Genomic DNA, 17187 nt, shown 5'->3' with positions numbered 1-17187 from the left:
GGAAGTAGTCGGGATGCGGCGAGTGTTGTCTATCTGCCAGCGAGTCCACTCAATAGTCAGCCTTCGCCAGCCAGGGGGGCCCAGTGGGAGTGTCGAAAACACACACACACAAACACACACACAGCCACCTTCTCCAATCTCTCATCCACATCCAGACTCCTCAGCCTGTCTTTCCGTCGTCCAGGCAACGAATCACATTCAGTCCAGTGACCGTCTAACTTGTTTGTTTCACGTCTAATTCACAATGGGAGAGAGCAGGGTGGAGACAGAGAGAAAACAGAGTAGAGAAGGCTGGTGAATGTAAATAAACCCTCTTTTGCCAGAAAAGGAACGTCAACTTCAGAGTGTCAGCCGATGCATGAGCCTCGCAGGTCTGCTTTCCTGAAACAAGAAATGAGCACAACTGTCAAAACGCTATAATTAGATTAAAAAAAAAACAAAAAAAAAAAGTGAATGACAGCTGCTGGTTTCTTTCAGGTCAGAAAGGAAAATTATATTTTCAATCTTGCTCCTTTTTTCTTTATTTTGGGAGCATTTACTGTACCTGAAGGATGGTCTGCTGCAAGAGAGAGTGGTTAGCCTTATTTGTAGGGAAACAGTGCAAATGTTTGTAAGTGGCAGAAAACCATCACACTGCTGCCAAAGTAAACACTTGCTATTTCTTAGTCCTGGCAAAAAAATAAAAAAAATAAAATTACCCTTTGTCTTTATTAGTTCACTGCTTTTTAAATAAAAATGGGCTGTGAAATGTGGCATGATGGAGGTTCTTTGTACGAGGGTTGTTGGAAACACAAATAGATTGTGCTGGCGAGGGCAAACCAATCAGCAGTTAAGTGCAGCCAAACAGAGTTGTTCAATCATAGAGTAAACGCCATGCACACAAAGACTCACAAAACTCATTTACACACATTTGCACCCACACACACACACACAAATGTCTGCGCAGCATTCAAAGTGAGGACACTCATAGACATCATGCATTCCCTAGCCCCTAACCTTAAGTGCCTAACCCTAACTCTTAAGCTAACCCTAACATAAACCCAATTCTAACCCTAAAACGAGGCCTCAGCCCTTTAAAAAGGACCGACACAATGTGAGGACCAGCCAAAATGTCCTCACGTTCCCAAAGAGGTCCTCACGCCCTTAGGTGTATTTTTTTTTTTGGTCCTCACAACGATAGAAGGACACACATACACACATTTATACAGCACTATGACTGTTTGTGAGGACAATCATTGGCATAATGCATTCCCTAGTCCCTAACCCAAAACTTAAGTGCCTAACCCTAACCCTTAAGCTAACCCTAACCCTAACCCTAACCCAATTCTAACCCTAAAACTAGGTCTTAGCCCTTTAAAAAGCCCCTTACGAGCTGACACAATGTGAGGACCAGCCAAAATGTCCTCACCTTCCCAAAAGTGTCCTCACGCCCTCAGGTTTAGACCTTTTTTTTGGTCCTCACAAATATACAAGAACACACATACGCACATTTACAGGGCACGTTTGTGCAGAATTCTATAGTGAGGACACGCATTGACATAAACCCAATTATAACCTTAACCCGACATGTAAAACCAGGTCTTAACCCTCAAAAAGCCCTTTTTAAGACCTGACACAATGTGAGGACCAGCCAAAATGTCCTCACGTTCCCAAAATGTGCTCATTTCGTTAGGTTTATACGTTTTCCCTCACAAAGCATCCCATACAAGAAAACACACACCTCAGAAACAAGGTTTCAGCCTCATTAGGACCAGGTTTTGGTCTCCATGTGGACTACTGGTCATGAAAAGAGCAGTGTTTATGCCAGAGAAGGTCCTTTTGAGGTAAGAAATACAAGTACACACACACAAGTAAACAGAAACAATATGTGATGCTGGATATTATCAGTTCAGCTGGCCTGGGGGACTCAGTTAATGGGGCTCCTGTTGTTGTACTCGGGGGCCCCTTGTTTCCCCTCTGTTTGCTGCTGATAACAACATAAGAATTGTTCTTCAGTTCAGTTGCCTCTCACATTAATCAAAAGCCCTGGGACCAAACAGTAGTCCAGAGCCGGTCCACAAAGTGGTGTTTTCATGGCTGCTGGTCTCATAAAAACGTTCCCACTACTGGAAAGAAAAAAAAAATTGCTTTCAGCGCCAAAGTTTTACTCGTGAATGAGTTCCAATCTCCTCAATTTCGAAAAAAGAGGAAGTATGAGGTTTCATGTTTAGTTTTTTTCTTGGTACAAATCAAAAGTGTTTTGGCAATGAAATGGGAAATTGCATTTTCACCGTGAATCACAGTGAGTGAAAGAGAGAGAAAAAAAGTTTCTTTTCACTTCGGCTCTCCCTTATTAAATTCACATTTCAGTGATGTATTACAATCATTATCTCTGTCAGAGGAAAAGCAGGCCCAGTTGAAAACACATTATCCCCGGCAACGAGGGGATGCAGCAGTTCATCACTTCACTCTTTAGTCATTTCAAAGCCTGGTCCCTTTAAAGAAACACCCTCATAATTACCCTCACATCGTCTGTGAGCCAATCTGACAGGGTGTCGACATTTCCGTCATGTCTGCTGTGATTTGTCCCATTAAATGTACATTGTTTTCAAGCAAGAAGGAGTGTACGAGTTAAAATGCCCTGGAGGAGGAGTTTCTCTTTACCCTTCTAAAGTTTGGTGTTAATTCAGAGACAATGAATGAGCCTTAATGAGGAGTGTGTCGGTGGGAGCTGTAAGTGAACACCTGTCACTGTCAGCGGTCTGCAGCTCTGACTAACTCACAGGAAGGTCACCTTGTCTCTGTCGGACCTGAGTGTGGGACTGGCAGCTGATACAGTAACTCGGCACTGCGCTACAATATATACTACAATATATTCCCTCTGAGAAATAGAAAGAGGGACACGTATCACAGCTGGCCCATATCTGCTGTCAACTGGAAATCATCTCTTTTTTTTTTGACTCTTGTATCTGCGTGTCCCTGTTCTCAGTTTCACCCGCTCTGGCCTGTTTTTATGCAGCATTTTCTCTTGCTGAAACTTCCTCACTCAAACTCTGTCGTCTATTTAACACACCTAGACACATTTTTGTGTTTTTGGCTTTTAATTTGACGAATATCATTCATATTGTTTTAAAAAATAAATAAATGTATGTATGTTTTATTTTTAGTCTGTTGTAAACAACGTTAACTAAAATACTCACACTAACACACCTACGGACAAAAATGTCCTCATTGAAACCCATTCAAATCACTATTTTTGACATCAAATTTAAGGGTTTAAAACTTTTAAAAGTCATTAGTGTTTGATATGTTTGATGAGGACTGATGTTGGTTTAAAAATGTATACAGTTTTTATCACTTAATTTGATATAGGTGTGTTAACGTACATTCGGAAAAAAAATGCATATAAACAAATGTTTCTGCTAATCTTTCACATATAGCTGCAATAATCAAACCAAGAATAATCCCTTTTTAATAACATGTATTGAAAATAATAAACCATAAAATGAATGTTCATCATGACAAAAACTTGGCAATTTAAGGGTTAAAAACTGCAAAAATTCATTCATATTTGATATGTAAATGACTGATTTTGGTTTAAAACATACAAATACTACAAATATATATATATATATTCAAGTTAGAACTTTTCTATAGCTTCATCTTTTATGAACAAACAAACTCCATGCACAAAGGCCCTTTTTCAGTCAGTCAAAGGCAAAAGTGCTACGCAAAAGGCAAAAATGTACCACGACACCAACCGAGTGGCCCTCACATTTTACCTATTTTTTGTTCAAGGAGGCTGCGATAGAAAACCCCACAAGAAAAATGAAGCAGGTGTACAAGCACAGGCAGGGAAGTGGAAAACAGGATGTACCTACAAAAAAGAAAAGACAGTCCAGGGACCACTGACGGGCAGGCGGAGGACGCGGCGAGTCGTTAAACTGGACTGAGACGGAAATCGCGACAGGCTCGGCGTCTGATGACATTTGCGCGATCAAAGTCACATCCGAGCAGCTTGTAGGTGCTTCAAGGGGCTTCGGAAAAACATCTGCCCGCGCCACGCCTCTGTGAGTTTTACAGGAAATCTATGATCTGGATCCGTCCATCAAATCAGTGAACCTTTCAAGGGCATTTTCCAGTGTGAGGACATTCACACACACACACACACACACACACACATACACATACAGTCATGCACATGTGAAGAATTCGCCATACGATGAATATATTTGGAGGCTGTTTATTTCTGACACGAGGCAAAAAAACTCCCATCAGCATGTGAAACAGAGCAAAATGTGCCCTCTATAAAATAAACATATGTACAGGGTGTCAAATTTATCAAGAGACCCTGCATATTATGTGCATTATGACAACGCTAAACAATATGGAAATAACACAAGCACATGTCACATACTGTACCTCTCTCCCACAGAGACACACCTTTAAATACCAGGTAGGCGCCAGAAAAAAATCACAAATGTTCCACATGACAACTTAAACGCCCATGTGAGGGTACAATATTTTAAAAAATAAATAAAAACTTTACATACATTTTGTGGGATTATAACATGAAAAGGAGAAATAAAATAAATAACAGGTGTCTGATGAATAAACATTAAAGTACAAATATGCTGCAGTAACTGACCCTGAAAAACATCCAAGTACAAAACGTGCGCCTAGGAAAAAAACAAAACAATGGATAAGGGCTTAAATTTGGACACATATAAATCCCTCATGTCATTGATGGATTAAGGGGGATCATTTAAGGCTATATTTGAATTAGCACTTAACCATTTAACACCTCAGCCTCAAGTGCTTTTGCCATTTTTCCAGAATAACAGTTTACTGCATGTCAAATAGTGTATAAACAATTTAAGATGAATAAATGATTTTTATGTAACAGCATAAAATATGTTTAAATTAGCATTTGTATGAGTTTTTGTCTCAATGTCCAAAAACTGGAAACTACGTACAGGCCTTTTACCAACTCTCTGCGCAAACGTGTCGTCTTGGATACGATCTGTGTTAAATTAATAGTTTCATAGTTTGCACAATGTTTTCTCTTTGTAGAATAATTGACTATTGATAATTTCTCTTCGCTCCAGTGCGTGACATTTCACTTCAAAGTGTGCTCAGTGCGTTCGAGGATGACAAATAACATCGTCGAATCTCATACGAACTATACTAATGCAACAGCATTGTCACTTTGTGTCTGCAGCACACAAACTGCTCATTGAAATGCTGGTAATGGTTGTTTGGTTTTGCTCGCATTGTACTCAAACTGTTCCATTTCAGACTGTCTGGGATTGTATCTGCATATGCTGGGATGTTTTCCTTTTTTTTTCTTTGTTCTGTTGTCTCTGCGATCAGTAAACAGGGAGAGCAAAAAAAAAAAAAAAGAAAACAGAAAAGGTGCTTTGGGACGAGGAGTCAAACCATCTTTCTTTTTTATTTTCCCACCACTGACATATTTATACTTTGATGTCTTGATGTTTTCTGGGCATCTACATCCTCGCTGACCTCCACCATGCAGGTATTTTGCAGTGCTTTTTTTTGCTGAACAGTGTGAAGGGGGAAAGTTTTTGTTTCACGTGTCAAAGCCATTCGCCTCGTCTGGAACTTTTTCCGAAAAGGGGCAGCTGTCTCGATCAGTTTTAATAAATCAACGGCCCGTCAGTCTGTTCTCCACTCGCTCTCCTCTCTGCCTCTCCACCTTCATTCCTTTTACTACTTATCTGTGCTTTTTCGCTCCCCGCCGCTCACTATCTCTGTTTTGTCATTCCTTTGCCTTCCATTTACTTCCTCCGTGTCTGTCTTTATCTCTCCCTCAGCTGCCTTTGGGAGGCATCTCCACACCCCTCTTCTATCATCTGTAACGCCCGCATTTTATTACTCCACTTCCTCTTCCCTCTCTTCCTCACACTCTCTTGTCTCTCTTTAGAGCCTTTTATCATTGCTTAGTTGCTCAGTCATTTCCCCCGGGAGCACTAGTGTACTGAGCCAATTCTGAAAGCCCGGAGTCCTTGGAAAGATTCTGGTAACGTGCCTTCCTCACGTTTTTTTGTTTTTTGTTTTTTTTGCAAACCGGCAGAATTATGGCATAATTAATGGAGACCTCTCACATAAACCCCTTTCCCCCCTGTCATTCCTCATAGCCCTCCTTCCCTTGGCCATTGCACACTATGTAATAGGCATCATCACACAAATAACCTTGTGAGTGGGGAATGGATCCACAGTCACTGGAATAGGCTGAGGAATTGATTGAGATGCCAACGCGTGCTCCATCTCATAAATGAGTTTGATGTTTGCTGGTAATCCTTTATCACGGTGAGCGAGCCCGACTTTATGAGGTCTCGGCGTTCGGTCCATCTCTCAACTAGGTTTTAATGCGCCGCTATTGAATCCGAGCAGTCGACCATATTATCATTTATTCCTTTGTCTATACCCCGTATTTCAGTGTGAACGATTGCACATAAACAGTGGTTGATCGGCGCGGAAATGCAGCGGTGGACTGTGACCACGTGGTATTATTTTCAAATGTATTTCCTTGTACTCGGAGCACAGCGCCGCCTGTATTTCACCACGCGGCATCGTCAGTCAGAAGGCTTTTAATTTGGCGGTGTGACGTTAAGGCCAGGGTGTCTCTTGGCTTCCTCTCACTCCCTAGCTGCAATGCACCTGCTCTTTATCAATTCTTGATATTGTTGCAGAAGCATTTCCATATTTACTGGGTTGTTATAGGCACTTTAATCCACAGCAGCAAAGGAGAATATCTCCCTGTGTAATCACTGATTGCAGACACAAAAGTGCAGTGGTAAGGAAAGATTATGCAGTGTCCCAAACCCTTTGTTTTTGTGAGATCTGACATTTTCTGTCTCTGGGGGAGGAAAGATTCATTTGGCTAATTACATAAAAGGTAAAAAAAAAAAAAAAGGTTGTATTTTAGTGAACACAGTCTGCATTATTTTCTTTATGCACAACAGAATGAGCGGGGGAATAAACAGTACGCAGGGATGATAGCGAGGAACTGTGTTATCGAGTAATCAAAGGAATGATTTGACATTTTAGCCGAGATAAGGGAGTGGAAAAAATTTATGCAAGCATCCATAAAGGTCATAAAAGAAAACCTTAGTTTTCAGCAAATTCAGATAAATGAATGAATGTTTTATTTCAAATATGTGAACATACTGGAATAAAAGAGAGAAAGATAAAACAAACTAATTGACTGACTGATGTAAAGGTTGATTTTTATTATTATTATTATTACTATTACAAAAAAAAACATTATTTACAGTATACAAACCAGCAAGCCATCGTAGAATAGATAAAACAAAACATTCTGAACCACTTTTTATACACTTTAAACACATAGGTAGTTAATGTATAGACTTTAAACTTGTGCACCACAACAGTTGCAGACTGGCTACGTCCTAATAAAAACAATGACATAAAACTCATAAATGTGTCACAAACTAAACTGTTTCTCCTTGTTGTCAGCATGTGCTACGCTTTAGTATTTCACCTACTGTACAAACATGAGAGTGGTCATCAATCTTTTCACGGGTATGTGTTGATGAAATAATCACATTTTCTTCTTCAAACCAAAGACACCGACGTTTACTTTAAAGATCCTTTTCAAAACCAAATTAAAAGTGTTACCCAAATGTTTGTTAATTGTTATTATTCATAATATCAATGCTGTTTCTAAGTTATTTAACTCGGGGTACATTTCCCGGAGCTACAGTTCACCTCAGAAGTATTTGGCCTGTATAATTATAAATATTGTTTCTGAGACATCTGCACCAACACGACGTAACATCAACATGAGTGCACACGGCGTATTCAGTAACACTATCTCCCTTTCGTAAACAGTCTGGGCAGAGCGAGATTGAAATCGGCAAACATCTGCACATGGATTTACATTCCAATCAAGTGACGCCCCCCCCCCCCCGGCAGGAAAATGGCTTCATTTTATTTTCCCTACAGCAAACACACACAGACATGCACTTCTGCATACACACTGATTTCTGACCAGGTGTGACACAGTCACATCTAGTCGCAGGAAGTGTTCAGTCCCTGTCCCTCCCCTCATCTCTCCTCATACGAGAACAAAGACAAAGTTCGACCCCGTGTGACTCCCCTCCTTTGCAGAGACAATGAAGCATTTAAATGGCTTCGGACAGCCAGTGCATGTCTCCCGCAGCACCTGCCCGCCTCACCCCAAGGGGGTTACATCGCCGCTGACCTTGTCAGAAGCGATTGCCTTCGAGATAACGTTCGCTTCCCCGGGAAAGTCACAAGTGCTGCTTCGTTTAATGCCAGACAAGGCTCATTAAAAAACGATTTGGCTCACCTTATGTTTGTGGTTTCAACACAGTGATAATAATAATGCGACGGTGCGAAGTTTGCTTTAAATGTCAGAGTGCAAATGTCATCGGAGTGTTGATCTGTGCAGATAATAAAGCAGGGGAAACCAAGCATATCCTATTATAAAAATCCCTCTCATTTTATTACTTATATTTGGGACTCTGGAGGCCCTAGGAGAAAAAAGATGACTCACTCATGTTTTTGTGGTCTGCCTCAGTCTAAGTACAGGAGATAAAACACGGGATGTTAACTTCCGCACTCATTGCTACGTCACAATTAGACATTCCTGGAATTGTTGTCTCGCAGAGCTCCACTTTGTCCCTAAAAAAACCACGAGAGTACAGGCAAGGGCAATAGCATCCAGAAGAGCGGAAGTCCGCGAAGTGTTCTATTCTTGGCTGCACAGTGCAGCACAGAGTTCTACACAAACTTTCAGCCTCAGAGGATTTACAAGTCCAATGGAAACATTACATACAATGTGCCGGCTAGAGTCGGCAAATGATGGCCTTTCCAAATGCTAACTGCTGTTAGCTGCCAGAGCCTCAGTGACGGCAACATAGTTTCCTGTGTCTCATCTGCATTTAAAGACAGACACTCAAAACTGACCATTCTGAGGTATTTTGACCAAAGCATGTCACAGACATGTTCATTAGGACACCAGGGAACTAGGTTAACTTGGAGAAATAAGGTATGATATGTCTTCTTTAAGTATATTATTACCTTTAACCTGCGTGAGATACATTTTGAAAACTACACACACACACAAAAAAAAACAATACAAGCCTGTTGTAAAGTGAGGAGCAGGGTCAGCAGGTTCCATCTGCTCTGGGAGCTCAGTCCATCAGTGGAGGGCGCGCGCAGGCAGGCGGCTCCACTGGCTGCAACACAAGACACGAGCGGGATGAGAGGCAGAACCCATGTCCTGTGTTGCAGCCGTTGGCCCAGCCCAAAGGTCACCTTCAGCTCAGGCCGCTAACAGCTGATCCACTGTGAGGAGGAGGAGGAGGAGGACACTGGGGACAGAGAGGAAGGAAATAAGGGGGAGAGAGATAAAGTCAATTACAATACATTCTATGTGAGAAACAAAGGGCAGCAAACGGATGGAAATCCAAACGGGAAGAAAGCGATAGCGAGTGGCGGGGAACAGAGAGGGAGAGGGAAAATGAAGGGAAATACTAATGGAGAGTGAATCAGAGTGAGAGGGAGAGGGCACCGCGGGGGCAATGCATCTCCAAAGACATCACATTTATCACCTGGCCAATGAAAATAACCTTTAGCACCTTGTGAGAGGCAGGGGTTGGCTTTGCCTCCCACATCTCATATACCTTCTGTTCCACATCCAGAGAAAAATCTCCTCTGTCCCAAATTGCCTGACTCAAAGGTTAATGACTACTATAGTGTCATGGGTCCAGGGAAAAATGTGCTATATATATATATATATATTGGGGTATATATATATATATATATATAAAGGTTGATATACTGTACATGCAAGATAACTGGAATGTCTCCTCCCTATAGGAATATATTGGGGAAGGAGTAGGAGTAGAAGTCATCCAATCAATTCCCAAACCGCTTCTTATTCTGATTCTTCTCCCAGTTTTCCTCTCATCTCTCTCGGGGAGTTTGCCATGTCATTCAAAGGCATTCAAAGGTCATAGCTGAGTGAACTCTGAGCCGTGTGTATCACAAACAAAAGGTCTGTAAAATGTCACGGTTATACACACAGACATGTTCTCATATCTGCGAGAGGAACATCATCAGACGAGACAAGAAAAATAAATCAACAACCCCTTCTCCCACCCACCTTTTTTTTGCCCTGTGACATTTACTCATAATTTCTGTTGTGTTGCATTCCCGTCAGGTTCAAACCTTCGATCTTTAGATGCATACATCAGCCTCTCCGGTCACACCAGGCGCGCTTTTGAGATACCAGCAATTACAGGAGTGTTTTTTTCTCTTGCTGCCTTGTTCCTTGGACAAAAATGGGTCCAAACAAGGTTTGAGACTGCAGGGATATGAACTCCAAGGACAGATGAAAGGAGCTGAAGGAGGAAGCAAGGGGGGGGGAGGGGGAGTGGAGAGCCAGTGGCCAAATTCAATTACTGGCAAGACAGAAAAGGGGAAAACATTGTTTATTCCTGCATTGGATTTTGGGCTATTTTGCTTACGTAGTGTGTTTTCTTTCAGACTATAGTGGGAAGAAATACACATTCAGGTGTTTATTTTACTGCACTTTGTCTTTTGGAGTTTGTAGATTTTTCAGAAAATGTAAACATATAATTTCTAGCTTTAGTTATACAACCTTTAACTGCCCAAATCACGTAAAAATCTGTAAAAATCAGGTTTCAGATTTCTATTCATTCAAGAAAACACTTTTTGCTTTGGTCTCAGATTCAAATCTTTAAAAGCTTTAAAAGGCAAGGATATATTATATTGGTACATTAAAAGACATTTGCACCTTTTGCAATCTAAGTCACAGTGCTCGTCTGCCTTCATTTAGCACATTTGACAAAAAAGAAAGTCTAATAATGGATGGCATACTACTGGAAACTGGAGCCCAGGGCAACACGGCCATGGTGAGAAGGAGGCCACCCAGATTCTCCATTTAATTGTATTTGTGAATTGCCTTCCATTACCACGGCAACAATGGGTTTTTGACAGCGCTGAAATGACTTTGCCAGGTGAAAATCTTTCTCAGCTGCGGTGTGCAATTAATGGGACTTGTAATTGGAGTGCTGATGTTGAATCCTAAGTCCCACTTATTCTTCATAATCAGGACAACGATCACTCTCTAGATAATGGATACGTGCCGTGCATCCCTCCACTAAAAACACCTTATCGTCTGAAAAGTTCCTCCCCGCATTCAAAGATTCACACAATAGACAGTTAACAATGGTGCATTGTGTCAGCGGTGACTGTGGCGTGGCTCCTCTGATCAATGCTGAGCTCCAGTCTGCCGACAAATTATGAAAAAAGGAAACCTCATCCTCGTATTTACAGTTTGTCGGTGCTCCTTGTTCATCTGCATTCATTACTTTATAATGAGACAGTCAACAGGTGTGAACACACTCATTCAACTTCATATTTACTTTCTCACCAGACACAAAGCATCACTAGCTCCGTTTATTATCTTACGGCAATTGAAGAGTAAACGTTTGCCTGCATGGCTTCGTTTACGCGCACATTAAAAAGTGTCAATACGCTCAGGGTGGCTGAGGCTGCTGAGTGGCTCTGTAACTGTCGCGGGAGGGGATTAAAACAGAGATACTGTCTGACTGTGGGTGTTAGTTAGGCTGCGTGCCCACACATTTTAAACAAGGGCAATGGGAGCTTTAGAAAAAAAAAATCAATAAATAAACAGACGCCATCATTTCACACTATTGTCTTTGACTTAATGGTAGGCCATACAATCATATTGAACAGCCCGAACCAATGAATTGGATTGTGACGCATCATCAAACTGCATTCTGCTCCTCCCACCACCTTATGCACGTACCCCTCTTCATGCACTAATCACGCTGATGCTAGTTTGCTAAATCCAACGAGACACACAGGTGTGAGTTGAAAATGAACGCAAAAAGACGTTTTTGGGAAAGCCACTGCCAAGAAAAAAGGCTGATGCAGAGCGATCCAAGACCAGAGTGAACATCGGTGCTGCGTTAGAACGGTGGCGACAGCTGAAAGCCCAGAAAGGGCTGCGAAGTGATGCCATGGTAGCGCTGTTTCTACTTGACAGGTAGGTTAAAGGTGCATTATGTAATACATCTAAAGCAACTGGCCATAAAATCCTCCTAATATGTCACAGAGACTCAGGAATAATGTTCATATAACAAACTGAACTCACCAATAACAACAGTACAGACAAAATATTTGCATTAAAATCTTTTGCAGACTGTAAATCATGTTCATGTTTTGAAATCATGTTTTGGCATGTGGCGCCACCTACCGCCGTCTACCAATCATTGCAGTCAGTAGAGTCTCTGATGCCGAGCAACCACGGGCTGCCCTAAAAGACCTTGGTATTTTGAATTTGAATGTAGTAACCGTTTTTGGCCACATTCTTACATGTGGCACATTTAAGTTTATGTCTTTGTGATCTTTTGAGAGTATTTGTTGTTTTTCGGCAGTATCCAAGTTTCCAAAAAACGCTGTTACCGATGCTACGCAGTGCTCGCGAATCTGCGTTCGTTGAGTGTTCTTGTGCTCCGGAGGCGGTGCTGAAGAAAGGGGCTTTGACTATTGAATTCAAAATGTAGCCTGCTCAAACAGTTTTTTCCAGGATCTCCAACCCTTCCTTTCACGCTAGGCTCTGGTATCCGTCTGCGTACGATACCCAATGTGCATTGTACATGTACACATGACCCAATTTGTGGACAGCGTATGCATGCGCAAACTGAATTCCTGCCCCACCGGTAGGTGGCATATTAAGCCCCGCTCACCAAGCAGAAAAAACATTTCGACAAAAGAAAAAGTAGTCGCCAAGGGTAGTCGTCCGAGCCTCGAACCAGGTGACCCTCGAACCGCCTAACACCCCGACTCCCCCACCTGACCTATCTTTCAGCTGTGAGCCACTGAAATCAGAGGTGTCCGAGACAGCTGTAGCATCGTTCTCTTCTTCTTTGGTAGGAAGGCGTCCTTTTCCCGGCGTCCAGACTCGTACAGCCACCCCGATCAGATACTACAGAACCCTGACAGAGTATACCGGGGTCAGCGATATGTGGCGCATGTGCGCGGAAGAATACCATACCTACCTTAGGACTTGTCATGCAAACTGACAACTACCTATGACCTTAACTGAACCACGGACAGAAACCAGAACATAAACTCAAGGGTTAGCTGTGTGGTGTCTTTGAAACACACAACAGTGGAAGGCTTCATCTGTTCCTGTTCCTATGTGCAGGGAGGCTCACTAATAGTGACTTTACCATTAAAGTAATGTACAGCCACGGCATCTTTTATTGCCTTTAAGGGCATGCCTTTGAACACGCTCTATCATTTTATTATGAGCAGCACATCATGGAGGTGGGCTTTTTTTCTGTTCTGCTCACAATTCCTCTCCTTGTTATTCTCCAGGGATACACAGGCTTTTACAGGGACCTTATTCCCTCCACTGGGTCCCTTTTTCCCCCCCGGTGTGGCATCTTGTGAATGAGCCACTGTTCTCGTCAGCTCTGGATGCCGGGTTCGTCGTGATCCAAACAAACCCTGTTTGTCGAACCAAGCGTCTTTGTTCTACTCAATTCGATTTTTTATGATGCAAAAAAAAAAAAGGTTCTAAGCCAGCACGTGTACAAAAATAAGAAGAATTTTGCTCTGAGGCGTTTCTCAAAGAATATATAACAAGGTCAAAAACAAGAACACTTCTTTTTTAAGTTTGCACATGAAGTAAAGTGCACGCAAGGGAAAAAGTCTCTCATTGCTAGTGCATGTGCAGCTTCCAGAGATAGTTCTTTGTAAATAATCTCACAGGAGGGAGATGATGATGAAGGTTTCTGTGTGAAAAAGAAGGACTCCTGATTTTAATGATTGTGCTTCAAGAATCTGCCGCACAGACAAAACCATTATTATTTCTTCTTTGACAAAGTGATACTTGGCGTGACCTTGGTCTCCTCCTGCCTTGCTCTGTGTTCCTGCATCAGTCTATTCGTTCGCACTCTGATTTGAAGAATGTCTGTGATAAATGCATTACTGGCCCAGTGGGTGCTTCAAGAGCACTCACTCTCCGAATGATGCATCAAAAAGAGGAAACGCTTCCAATCAGCAAAGGAACACAGGGTTGGGGAAAAAGTGGGTGGCAAAGGAGAAAAAGACAAAGGTAAAAAAAAAGAGGTAGCCAGACAGATTCATGCTCAAATGCAGCCAGATATCAGTACAATGAATGAATTATTAATTCAGCGGATAATTACACTCATTACTGACGTTGATGTTTAATTCAGCAGTGCTCCTCCTGCAGGTGTAAAGACAGGATGTTCTATGAGATAATAATGACTGTGCTGCAGAAAACTAACTCAAGTGTGGACTACTGAAGTTTTTATAGCTCCACAACAATGGGAGTTCATCACAGAGGTGGACAAAATGAGTGCAACCGCACATCTGAATCTAGTTATGCAGATGCATGCACCGTCACACATTCAGCTACAAAGCAGCACAGTGTGTCTTTTTTTTTCTTTCTCTCCAGCGCTTCCTCATCACTATTGGAGTTGGTGTTGCATTTCAGAAGTGATAGCCTGGCTCAGTGACTGCTGCTGCTGCTGCTGCTGCTGGGTTAGGCTTTTTCCCCCCGCAGATGCTGACAGGACAGGACAGGACACTCTGAAGGTGTCTCTGCTTTTGTGAGGTCCACAAAAAAAGGAGGAAAGAAGTATGTCTTCATCGCACAGCACAGAAAGACGGCAGGAGGTCACACAGTATATGGCTCAGTGAGTGAGTGAGCAAGTGGTACGCTAATTGTGTCAAGGATGCTGCTGGTTCCACCATGTATGAGTCAGCAGAGCAACACTCTCATGATCAGACACTTGTACTTTAATTCCCCACTAAAGCCATCTTAGAGACATATGCGTGAAAGCTGCACAAACACAAACATTGAACTTCTAAATGTTGCTGTAGATGGAAAAATAAATCCTCTGAAAACTAACCAATCCAATACTGGTGATTGATCTCCACACGTCTGCTAATGTGGCCTGTGAGGAAAATGACGTTCATTTATAAAAGTGTCAGTGTGCAGATCAGGAGAGTCAAGTATTCTGCAAGTCTTTCATCATTAGAAACGCCTCGGTTAAAACATCCGTTCTTGTTGCTTTGTTTTATGAATAAAATTAATCATATCCTACCTTTTTTTTTTCTTTCCCCATTCCAGCCGCAGTAAAGACAGGATGAGCCTGATGTGAGCTCCTCTCTCTTCTCTGTCTGACTCTGTCTGTCATCCTTGCTCTCAGACTCTCTCTCTCTCTCCCTCCCTCAGAATCGAGAGTCAATTTAGTCCTGGTGGTATAACGGGGAGGGGGAAATCCGTTTATCCGCAGACTGCACTTACGCGGAGATGCACCGGCTTTGGCTATGTAAATCCTGTGTGTGTGTGTGTGTGTGTGTAAGCTCCTGACAGCGGCTGATAAAGTGAAGATTTACCCACGGACAAAGTGAGGAGCGATCCCTCACACTTAGACTCACTCCATCAGTGTCTGCGGTGAGCTCTGCACTGGCTCCGTGATTTAATATCTCCTCCTCTTGTGACTGGTGGCGCACACAAATGCGCACATACACACACACACACACACAGACACACTGGTTTCCATGACTTCAGAGGACAATGCATCAATTACACATTAATTTCCTCTGGACTCAGTCATGGTCAAGGTTAGAATAAACTAATGCTGGCCTAATCCTAACCCTGGCCCCTAATCATAATCTAACCCTGACCTCAGCTGTCATTTACATTATGGGGGATTTTTGTCTTCATAATGTGACTGTGTAAACAAGAGGTCTCAAACTCATGGCCCGCAGACCACATGCGGCCCTGCAGCCCATTTCATGTGGCCCGCCACTAACCCAAATCTATCATTCTTGTTTTAGTAATCGATTCATTTTGCGTCACTTTTATCGTGACCTATATTGTTCCATATCAACACATACACTTTTATTTAGAGATTCTGTACTTTTTTTTTTTTTTTTTTTTACTTTTAAAGATTTTCACTTGACCGGCCCCCTACTGGCCAGACTAGATGCTCAGTGGCCCCAAGGTCATTTGAGTTTTGGAGCCCTGGCGTAAACAGATTTAGGTCCCCACAACATTAGTAATACCTGGACCACACACACACGTTCGCGCAGCATTCGTAGTGATGACACTAATGGACATAATGCATTCCCTACTACGCTAACCTTAACCATCATAAATCAATGCCTAACCCTAACCTTAAATCTAAAACCAGGTCTTAATCCTGAAAAAAAACCTGTTAAAGTTGTATGGACCAGCCAAGGTCAAAATGTCCTCACAATTGGTCCACACAGCCTACTAAAGACATGTATACAGAGAGAGAGAGATGGAGAGAGAATACAGAACCTATAAAGAACAGATGACTTTATCCTCCATTCATGCATAACTAAGATTCAAATGATTGGCTATGAGTAAGTACTTTTTTAAAATGCATATATGATTTAAAAATCACTCTACATCACTTATTGCCTAAAAGAATCACACAAGAATGTCACATGGTAATGCATGAAAACCTACTGTTAAAGGCAGAATTCCAGGGGGAAAAAGAAGCACCGGTCAGATCATCCTGCTCGGACACGGACAGCAGCAGAACAGGAGCTCTGTCACTGCTGCTGAATGAAACCCCTTCTTGTGTCGAACACAGTCTCTGAGTTACTTCTGTCTCGTCATTTCACGTCTCCTTATCACCGCGCCGTGTCCAGTTTATGACTGCCAGCCCACCAGAGGGTATAAGGAACGGAACCACCAGTGCGCACTCAGGCTCTTCCTCCCTCCCTCCCTTCCTGCTGCTGCTGCTACTGCTGCTGCTTCAAACTATCCAATTTCAATTCCAGTTGCAATAATTTCTCAAGATCCAGCAGATATTTTTGCACACTCATTAGGTGCAAAATCAGTGGATGGCATAGCTATCACATTCAGAAACGTATAGTTTTTATGACATGCACAGGATAATAATGTAATATACATCCCACTTAATCCTAACTATCTAATTGGATCTAAGGAATGACGCCATCAGGTAATATCCTATGAAGCTATAGTCAGTGTTACTAAATTAATAGCTTGACTTTGCCTTGACTTTGACAGCGTAATAATCCCTGATACTAGATCCCAAAAGACAAGGCAGT

Source organism: Microchirus variegatus (assembly GCF_963457635.1).
Source record: "Microchirus variegatus genome assembly, chromosome: 13".
NCBI classification, from domain to species: Eukaryota; Metazoa; Chordata; class Actinopteri; order Pleuronectiformes; family Soleidae; genus Microchirus; species Microchirus variegatus.
This window is presented reverse-complemented; position numbering follows the sequence as displayed.